The 9,616-nt window shown below is 49.0% G+C and overlaps 1 long non-coding RNA gene across 1 annotated transcript; it reads right to left on the bottom strand.

Moving 5' to 3' along the window:
* Nucleotides 1–509: 509 nt before the first annotated feature.
* On the bottom strand, nucleotides 510–9,577 carry LOC117440324 (uncharacterized). The gene is made up of 3 exons (XR_004551243.2): nucleotides 9,355–9,577; nucleotides 9,032–9,106; nucleotides 510–697 (listed from the first exon to the last, which is right to left on the bottom strand). It is a non-coding gene; the product is annotated as an uncharacterized lncRNA (long non-coding RNA).
* Between the last annotated feature and the right edge of the window lie 39 nt (nucleotides 9,578–9,616).

Raw genomic sequence — 9,616 nt, 5'->3', positions numbered from 1 at the left:
GGTTATATAGGCGGAAATGTCTCTGTCTCAGGATGATGAAATTATTGTGTAAAGCTGGTTGCACCAGCTCTAATATTCAAGCTTAGACTCTTTGCAACCTTAATGTTCAATCATAATAGCTTCATGCATCATTTCATTGAAAAAGTGATTACTTATTTTAACAAAGATATACTTTTTTGATACAAATGTAAACAAGGTAACTGCCAGGTCTGACTGTTGCACCGTTAACTGAGCTCTCCGACAAAGCTAACATTAGCTTCCTGTCGTTAGCTTTTTTACAAATTACCCATTAAGAGTGAAAGAGATCATAAAGGATATCTTTGGACTAATCTGACCCGACACTTAATCAAATTTGTTGAGTAAAAATGTATTTAAAGTTCACAAAATATCACATCTCTGAAATTGCATGTTCTAGTGATATTAGCTTTGGTTAGCCACACAACATCTATTAATGCTGTTACAACCCAGCTCCTGGGCTGCAACAAAAAGCAGGGAGGCGAGACGAAGGGTAAGAAAATAACAATTGTTTATTCTTAATAAACAATGTAATGAACAGAAACAGCCACAGGTCCCCGAGGCTGGCACGGAGAAAGTGCCCAGAGGAGTGAGAGCGACGTATCCGGCTTGCTCCTCCTATATCCTTTTCAGCGTGGCTCACCCGGCAGGTGCGCCTCATCAGACAGATTGCAGCTGGGACCTGCAATCACACACAAAACTATAGGTTACTTACGTAACCCCAGTACTCAGAGTAACATGAAGTGAGATGTCTCACTATGGGATGCGCCTCAACACGTATGCAAACAGAAGCATCAATCTCATTACGCCAATCCTGATTGGCTGGTGATCTTGACGTCAACGTCAGGGAATCCACCCACCCTTTAAGTAGCTTGCGCTACGACGCAGCGTCATTCAAAATAAGCACCTCTTCTCGCTTCGCCTTAGCAAGAAGGGCCGTCTGGTGAGACATCTCACTTCATGTTACTCTTAGACACTGGTTACGTAAGTAACCTATAGTTCTCATTCATAACACTCCGTTCGATGTCTCACTATGGGATATTAAAACTCCCGTATTGCTAGACATGCTTATCTCGAAAATCACCAAAACAACCAAAACCTAACAGGTAGAACCCTGTCTCAACACGGGGCCCAGCACTGCGCGGGCCACACTTGGAGCAGAGACATCTAACCTGTAAAAGCCGACAAAAGTGAGCGGCGAGGACCAGCTCGCTGCTGCACAAATGTCTTGGACGGAAACACCCTTGAACAAAGCCCAGGATGTAGCCAGTCCACAAGTAGAATGAGCACGCAGGCCCGTTGGTGCCTGCAAACCCTGACTCGTATAAGCCAGAGCAATCGCTTCCACAATCCAGTGGGAGAGCCGTTGCCTGGTAACGGGCTTGCCCTTCTGAGGGTTAGCCCAGGATATAAAGAGTTGGTCACTACAACGAAACTCTTTTGACCTGTCCATATAGATGCGTAAAGCACAAACTGGACACAGCAAATTCGGCCGCTGTTCCTCAGAGGAACACAGCGGCGGAGGAAATGCCACAATGTCAATGGGGGTACATGAGCCAACCACCTTAGGTATAAAGGCAGGGTTGGGCTTCAGCAACACTCTCGTTTGCCCCGGGGCAAACTGAGTGCATGAAGGATGTACAGAGAGCGCATGAATGTCACTGACTCGCTTGGCAGATGCCAGAGCCAGTAACAGCACTGTCTTGAGTGACAGGTGTTTCATGTCAGCTTCTTCCAGGGGTTCAAATGGAGGTCGAGTGAGCCCATCTAAAACCACTGCCATGTCCCATAAGGGCACCAGTGACCTGGAAACAGGGAGGAGCCTGCGAGCCCCTTTCATAAAATGGCAGACCAAAGGATGTTGGCTAGCCGTTCTTCCCTCAAAGCCCACATGGCATGCAGCAATAGCAGCCAGGTACACTTTGATCGTAGAGAAAGCTCTGTGTTTATCAATTAAGTCCTGTAGAAATGATAAAACCACCCCGACAGGACATTGAAAAGAGATGTGTCCTTTTTGAAGGCACCACTCCTCAAACACCCTCCACTTACAGTCATAGAGAGACCTGGTGGAGGAAGCTCTTGCACTCTGAATAGTGTTTATCACATTCTGAGGGAGCCCCACTGTATTCAGATTGTACCACTCACGGGCCAGGCCCATAGTGCCAAGCGCTCTGGGTGTGGGTGAAAGATCGTCCCCCTCGCCTGAGACAGTATGTCCCTGCGTAGTGCCCGCACAGCAGCTGATATATCTCCGCCAGCCAGTACATTGCAGGCCAGTGCGGAGCTATCAGGATAAGTGTGTGGCGTTGTTCCCTCACGCCAGAGTTGGGGGTATCAGAGCCAGGGGTGGGAACGCGTACAGAAGGACCGGAGGCCAAACGTGCGCGAGCGCGTCCACGCCTAATGGTGCGTTTAAATCGCGCATTGAAAAGAACAGCTGATATTGAGCATTTATTTTGATGCGAACAGATCTACCGAGGCTCGGCCGTAACGCACCCACAGCTGACTCACAATTATTGGATGTAGAATCCAGTCTGCATATAGTGGTGCACCTCTGGACAGCAGATCTGCCCCGAGGTTCATCACTCCTGGTACGTGCGTCGCTCTCAGAGAGGAGACATCCGCAGCTCCATAAGATCAGTTTGCATGCCAGCATGGGTAACTGGAGAGAACGCAAACCACCTTGGCAGTTTATATACGATATTGTGGTCGTGTTGTCTGTCCTCACAAGGACATGATGTCCTCTGAGAAAAGGCAGAAAGCGTTTCAGGGTGAGGAACACCGCTTAAAGCTCCAGATAATCTATGTGTGACCGTTGGAGGTCTCTGCTCCAGAGACCCCTTACAGGTCGACCTTCGTATATACCTCCCCAGCCCGTCAGACATGCGTCTATGGTGACCACTTTCCGTGATAGGACAGCACCCATAGGCACGCCCCATACTAGAAAAGTCGGGTGTAGCCAGTGGCGCAGTGCCATTACGCATTTCATAGTGACCATCACTCTCCGTGCGCCATGACGCGCGGGGTCCAATCGGAGGGCAGCTACCCAGCGCTGAAACTCCCAGTCGTACCACCAGAATGACTGAAGCCATGTGCCCCAGCAATCGCAGACATGATCTGAAGAGAACATATTTGCGTGACTGGAAATGAGCGAGGCAAGCCCTGAAGGCTTTCACTCTCTCTGCTGACAAGCAGGCTGTAAAGGGCACCGAATTCAGGCGTAGGCCCAGGAAGAGTACAGTTTGGGCTGGAGACAACATGCTCTTTTCTGTGTTTATTACGAAACCCAGGTCGAAACCAGGTCGTAACCCAGGTTACGAGGACATTCGTCTGCGTAATAGCCTCTTGCTTCGACCGTGCAAGAAGGAGCCAATCGTCCAGATAAGTTGCCAGGCGAATACCCTGTTGTCTTAACGGGGCTATCGCGGCTTCCGTACACCGTATAAACACTCGCGGGCTGAGAGACAGACCGAAGGGAAGTACTCTGTACTCGTAACAGACACCCTGAAAGGCGAACCTCAGATATTTCCTGTGTGGGTAATATACTGGGATGTGGAAATACGCATCTTTCAGGTCGACTGACGTGAACCAGTCGTTTTGGCGCACGAGACGCAACAGAGATGTGTGAGTGAGCATTCTGAATTTGTATCTTTTGAGATATTTGTTCAGAGCTCTCAAATCTAGTATAGGCCGAATACCGTTCCCTCCCCGTTTAGGAATGAGGAAATACTTGGAATAAAAGCCGCTCTGACTCTGTTCGGCGAGTATTATCGATATAGCCTTCTTTTCTAGTAGCGAGAAAATCTCTTGCTCTAGAATATGGGCCGACTCTCCCCGGGCCTGTGAATACAGAATGCCCGAGAAGTGAGGGGGGGTGACAGCGAATTGGAGCCTGTAGCCCCGTGTTACTGTCTTGAAAACCCCAAGCAGAATCTGTGAGCATCCTCCACTTTTCGCTTCTCAAAGTCTCCCTCATGTCACAGCTCTGTCGTCTGCCCTCAGTGTCTCTATTTGTTGTGTTATGGGGCCCTCTAGTGTATGAACACTGTGGTACCCCAGGTTGACAACCCCGGCCGACAATGCGCATGTGCGTAGCGGTGGTGCCTTCACAATCCCGTCTATTGTCCGCCTTTTGAGAGAGGCCGTAGTCGCTCTCAAAAGAGGGGCAGACGACAGACTGTTTATTGTTTTTCTTTTCATTTTTATTGACTGCACCCTTGGCTTCAAGCCTGGAAACGACAGTGGAAAATGATTTATTCGGAAACAACAATGATGACATGTGTTTGTGTGACTTAAACAGGCAGCGGAACTTGCTGTCTTTGATGTTAAGTCCATTTCCCTGATGGCGCGAACTTGAGGATGACGTTCTGGCATTACTCGAGGCGGCGGGAAGATGGGGGCATGGTGGCACCCCGAAAACACATGAGCATCTAACACTGGAACGTGCTCTGGAGCTGGGGAACAGGGAACTTCCAGCTCCTTCATCGAGGAGAGGAGGCTGTCAGGCCGCCCGCTTCTTCTTCCTCGCCTGGTGGCTGAAAACCTGGGTCGGCTGCGCCTGAGCGGCATCTGCCGGAACCGGAGATTTTCTTGGCCAGCTCCCCCTCGCCTCGTGCCTGGGCTGGGGACCCGGGACGGGCTGTGGTCTCTGCTGCTTCGGTATCTTGAACCGGGCAGGACATGAGACAACTTGAGTGAAGGCCTGCAGCGGGACCATTGAAGGTGGCGGCTGGACCCTTCGGGGGAGACAGAGCTGGAGAGCCTCGTCTCCTTTCCTTTTTGATTCGCATCTCAGCTGCATTGAAGCTAGAGCGGAGCCAAATATGCCCTCGGGAACAATAGGCATGTCCAGAACATCCTCTTTTTCCCGGTCTGGAAGGTTCGTCAGGTTGGGCCACCTGGCTCTCTCCTGTACCACCATCATTCCCAGTGCTTTGCCCGTGGCTTGGACTGCACAGCGCTGCACATGGAGGCAAATGTCCGTGATCACTGCGATCTCGTCCCACACGGCAGGCTCAGGTTTGCTCGACATGTCTTCGCAGAGCTCCGCCTGGTAGGCGGTCAGCAGCGAGGAGACGTTGAGTGCCCTGGCGGACAAAGCTGCGGCTTTATAGGCCCGTTCGGTCATCGCTGACTGGAAACGGTCTGCCTTTGCCGGTAGCATGGGGTTCCTGCTCGGTGTCGAAGCCAGCCTCGGTTGGAGGTGGGCTGCCACCAGCGGTTCCATGGGCGGCATGCAGAGCAGGCCGAGCCTCTCCATACCGTCACAGTCCAGGGAGGAGGCACCCTGGATTGGGGCCTTGTTGCTAAAGGGGCGATCTCTCCACGAGACCGACACCTCGTCCAGCATCTCCGGAAAGACTGGAAGGAGCTGCCTCTTCGTCCTTGCTGCTTGGGGCAAGTTCTTCCCCTCGTAGCAAGATCTGGCGGTCTCCTTGGCCACTTCAGGCCATGGGATGTTCAGCCTGGACGCAGCGCGTTGACACACGGCCTGCAAGTCCATACTTAAGACGGGCGAAGCTGGTGTGCTCTCGCCCCGGGGAGCGGACATCGCTCCCGGCTTTGCAGCCTGAGCCGATGAAACGAAGATGTCATCCTCATCCGAGTCAGACAGGAGGAACTCAGAGGTATCCTCTTCGTCCTCCATATAGTCCAACTCCAGGACATCCTCCGCGGGTGCAACCATGGTGAGGTCCAGTTGGGAACCCCAGCTTGACACAGCGCGGGGCTCCGCTCTCGCGGCTCTTGCCGCCACCGGGTCCCAGCCTGACACGGCATGGGGCTCCGGACAGCGGTCGCTGTTGTTGAGCCCCAGTCTGACACAGCGCGGGGCTCAATCTCTGCAGCGGACGCCACCATGTCTTGATTACCGGCCGGCGAATCAGCGGACATGAGGGGGTCCCGTCCCGACAAGCTAGCTCGGCGTGCTAACCATCGGCGGAGGCTCTTAATGGTGAAGCGGGTACAATGCCCGCAAGAGCCGGGGTTATCGATAGCCTCCCGGGCGTGTTCCAGCCCGAGGCAGGACAAGCAGACCTGGTGTGAGTCTGTGCCTGAAATCTTAAACCCGCAGCCGCAGAGCCGAGCCTCCGAGTCCCTGACTCCTCTGGTGTGAGGGAGAGAAGGGTCCATCTTCGTTCGCCGGGGTGTCGGCGTGGAGTGGACACGCTAGTAACAGGTACGTTACTGAGAAAAAAATCTAACCTTGCCGTTAGTCCGAAAGGAAAAAAGGCGACGGTGTAGATTTTATTCTTTAAAGAATATTAACTGGTGTGTTAATACCTTTTTTTTTTATCTCTGTCTCCTCTGGTGTGAGAGAGAAAAGAGAACGTCCTCTTTACCGTGGTGTCGGTGTGGAGGGAAGAAAAAACTAGCAACAGGTATGTTACTAGCTTGAAGAAAAAAATCAAACCTTACCGTTATTTCGACAGAAAGAAACGGCGAGGCAGATTACAATATTAACTGGTGTGTTAATATTGTTCAGTCAAGATCACCAGCCAATCAGGATTGGCGTACTGAGATTGATGCCTCTGTTTGCATACGCATTGAGGCGCATCCCATAGTGAGACATCGAACGGAGTGTTATGAATGAGAACACACACATAACCAGACGGCACCCCACGTGGTGTGGAGGGGTCGTCACAATGCTAGCTAGTATTTACTCTGAACTATGGTTGGATAGAGTGTCTGAAATGCCAATTTACAATGCAGTGATAAATAAAGATGACTTCTCACACAGTGAACTGTTATTATGATTGAAAACATGTTCACCATAACAACAGTGTGTGTTAGCTTGCACGCATGTGTGAAGGAAAGTTTTGATCAGCAATGTGAATGGAAGAAATAGAAGACTGGAGTCCACTTTACATCAAACACCGGAGTTTATTGAAGAGTTTCGGCCGGAGCATTGGCAAGATTTCCACACGACTTCCTCATGTAAATCCCAAGCCAACACTGCCCATATCAGAGCAGAACAGTGCAATTCTACACAGAGAATATAGGAGTGGCCTATATTCGCGCTCTTTCCATCATAATCGATATAACACATGTTTAGAGACAAAGAAAGTCTGTTAAAGTCATCTGCGCGCATGGTCCACACTCCCCCACAGGAAGGCAGGACCTTTGACCTGTGCCCTGCTCTAAGTTGCAGGCAGGACACATAGCAAAACACTATAATTCTCCCCTGCACAGATGTCATTAAAATATTCTCTAACAGCATGCACTAGCCTATCTATACAAGCGTACATCTATCTATCTATCTATACACAGACACACACACTGTGAGCAGTTCATTGCTCTTAAGTAATTGGCAGTGTTGGCATGTACAGAGAATGATTTATACTACAACAACCAGTCTCCCGCTCTAGGAATTCACACGAAAAGAGTGAAACCAATGATGGAGGAGCATTGTAACCAGAGCAGAAGGAGAGAAAAGGGAAAATGGGTGGGAGTCATATAAGAGCGGATGCGAGTGAGGGATAAATAAAAAATAGGGGAGCTGAAATGGAAAGAGTGGAGAGTGAGGTGAGGTAAAAAAGAAATACAATGATTTCGAGAAAACAGGGGAGACAAGGGCGGCGGGTACTGTAGGCTAGGGAAGGCTAAGGCTAAGCCTCACTGCATCCTGGTAAAATAAAAATATAATAATGTGCGTGTCTTTGACTAGCGCTGCTATGCAGCCACCTGTGCCCTGTACTACGAAGCCAGTTCAACAGACCCTGGATATGTTTGAGTTATCTTAACTAAGCCTAACAAACGAGATCTCGCTAAGCGGTTCTACGACGCTGGTTATCAACTCGGTAAATCAAGCCAGGGTTTCTCTCTCCAGCTGAGAGCGCGTTCACGTGAAAGGGGCGGGGTTAGCAACATTTGACCAATCACAAACAGGGACAAGTGTACTGACAACGCAGCGTCATACTTTATTAATGAAAAGTAAACTAATATTAGAAAAATATGAACTTTAATGCATCCATGATTTAAACATATAATCCAGGATACAAGACACATAGTTGCACCTGCAAGGTGAATATAGAACAACTGGTTAAAAAATAACTACAGAGTGTTTGAAAACGTACAACTGTTTTATGATATCACTGCCCCATCAAAGACACGAGTGGATCTGACTTTAATTACATTTGAGTTGAGTGTTTCGTCAACCTAATGTGTTGCTTAAAATAATACTTCTGCATACAGTATGTGACAATGTAAGTGTTGCACGGCCAGATATGGTTCGAGAAGCTGACTCAGATAAGGAAATATATGATACATTATGATATTATATGATCGATGATCAGATTGATGATGTGATATGAATGATAAGTGCGACACGTCGGTGTCTTCTCTGTATACGGCAGTTTAAACTGTATTTCCTTTATCCTGTAATATAACTTGATAGATTTAAACTCCACACACTGAGCTCTGATTGGTCAGCAGGCGGTGCTTTCACTGAGTTGATCTCTTTTCTATAGACGGCGGAGGCGGGCAGCGTCAGGTAAAAAAAGTTATTTAGCCTTCCCAAACCTGAGCCTCACGCGCCGCCTATGAGCGGAGAGGAGATTGCTTCGAACTGACGGGAATCACAGCTTAGGAGAAACCATGCTTGTTAGCTAGATGGATGGAAGCAGAGGAAATAAAAGGGCAGGTCTGACTGGAGGTGCTAATAGAATCTGAAGAACAGGATTGAAAGAGTTGCTTAATCGATGGAATAAGAAACTGCAGCATCAGGAAACTCAGCTTGGGGTTAAAACAGAGGGAAACTACCTCTATAAAGTAGTGAGCATTTTCCATTTAAAGCTGTAGGAAACAGGAATGATCAAAAACATGTGGAGTTTATTGCCGTAGCAATTCCGACTACAAGGCAAAGAAAGAGGAAATATTGCACGAAAATCAGAATGGACAGGACTCAAAAGACTACATGGAACTCAGAGGAGGCGTTTTATTTGTCAGGGTTGCTGTTGTGAAAAAATAAAACAAAGGCCATACACACAGAGCTCGTTTTCCAATTTAGGAGGTTTACCTGCATGGCCTCATCTGTCCTCTCAACCTCCAGGGACTCTGCCAGAGATCCCACAGAGAAATCTCCTCAGGTGGGCTGGTGACAACAGTGGATGCAGACTGCAGTCAATACACTCATAGGAAATGATTTATTGTGTGGCGTGTGCAGTGCAGATACATTGTGGGCAAGCTCTTCTCATTTTTCTTAAAACAAATGTGTCCAATAATAAATGTTTTTATTCTAATCAGTTCCTTATAAGTCAAACATTCATATATCATCAATACAAACACAATATTTGTATTCTTGTTGAGAACAATGTTTGTATTCTTAAGAATATTACATACCATTTATATGTCCGGCAGTGGCTCAGTCGGTAGGGGCTTGGACTGTGAGCCGGTTCAAGTCCCCGACTTGAATGGAGTGTGGTCTGCTACTTGGAGAGGTCCCAGTTCACCTCCTGCCCTGCCGTGGTGCCCTTGAGCAAGGCACCGGAGATCCCCCTTCCCTCCCATTGCTCCCCGGGCGCTGAGTAAATCGCCAGAACGCCGACACCTCCTCATCTCCACCGCTCCCATGTTTTACTTTGTGTTGCCATAAGTTAGTCTC

Source organism: Pseudochaenichthys georgianus, chromosome 24 (genome assembly GCF_902827115.2).
Source record: "Pseudochaenichthys georgianus chromosome 24, fPseGeo1.2, whole genome shotgun sequence".
Lineage (NCBI taxonomy): Eukaryota > Metazoa > Chordata > Actinopteri > Perciformes > Channichthyidae > Pseudochaenichthys > Pseudochaenichthys georgianus.
This window is presented reverse-complemented; position numbering and strand designations above follow the sequence as displayed.